Source organism: Rutidosis leptorrhynchoides, chromosome 4 (genome assembly GCF_046630445.1).
Source record: "Rutidosis leptorrhynchoides isolate AG116_Rl617_1_P2 chromosome 4, CSIRO_AGI_Rlap_v1, whole genome shotgun sequence".
In the NCBI taxonomy this organism is placed as follows: domain Eukaryota; kingdom Viridiplantae; phylum Streptophyta; class Magnoliopsida; order Asterales; family Asteraceae; genus Rutidosis; species Rutidosis leptorrhynchoides.
This window is the reverse complement of record NC_092336.1, coordinates 98,681,011-98,682,024: the sequence shown is the minus strand read 5'-3', so window position 1 is coordinate 98,682,024 and position 1,014 is coordinate 98,681,011. Positions and strand designations below refer to the sequence as shown.

Below are 1,014 nucleotides of genomic sequence, written 5' to 3'. Positions count from 1 at the left end.
ATGCAATTACTCATCCAGACATTAATGCGCCAGATTATGAAATCAAAGGACAAATTCTACACATGGTGACTAATCAATGCCAATTTAGTGGTGCACCAAAGGAAGATCCAAATGAACATCTTCGTACCTTTAATAGGATCTGCACACTATTTAAAATCCGAGAAGTGGAGGATGAACAGATATATCTCATGTTATTTCCCTGGACTTTAAAGGGAGAAGCCAAAGATTGGTTGGAATCGTTACCTGAATGGGCGATTGATACATGGGACGTTTTAGTTGAAAAATTTCTTAAACAATTCTTTCCTGCATCTAAAGTCGTAAGACTTCAAGGAGAAATTGTTATGTTTACACAGAAACCGAATGAAACTCTATATGAGGCGTGGACAAGATTTGAAAAGTTATTAAGAGGATGTCCGCAACATGGTTTAGATACCTGTCAAATAGTACAAATATTCTACCATGGATGCGACATCACTACAAGGAAAGACATAGATATAGCAGCTGGTGGTTCCATTATGAAGAAAACCGAAACTGATGCTTATAAAATTATTGATAACACTGCTTCCCACTCACATGAGTGGCACCAAGAAAAAGATATCATTAGATCATCTAAAGCAGCTAGAGCCGATTCTAGCCATGACTTAGATTCCATTTCCGCAAAGATAGATGCTGTCGAGAGACGAATGGAAAAGATGACTAAAGATATACACTCAATACGAATTAGTTGTGAGCAGTGTGGAGGACCACATTTGACAAAAGATTGTCTCAGTATTGAATTAACAATGGAACAAAGAGAGAATATTTCATACATAAACCAAAGGCCTGGAAATAATTATCAGAATAATTATCAACCGCCAAGACCGATTTACAATCAAAACCAGAACTATAACCGAAATATTCCATACAACAACCAACAAGGTCCTAGCAATCAAGAAGTATCAGAATAATTATCAACCACCACAACAAACCGATGATAAAAAGCCGAATTTAGAAGATATGATGACGAAGCTAGTT

The 1,014-nt window shown here is 36.6% G+C and overlaps 1 non-coding gene across 1 annotated transcript; it reads right to left on the bottom strand.

The window, feature by feature from the left end:
* Nucleotides 1-320: 320 nt before the first annotated feature.
* LOC139845911 (small nucleolar RNA R71) lies at nt 321-427 on the bottom strand. Its single transcript, XR_011758664.1, has one exon. It is a non-coding gene; the product is annotated as a small nucleolar RNA R71 (small nucleolar RNA).
* Between the last annotated feature and the right edge of the window lie 587 nt (nt 428-1,014).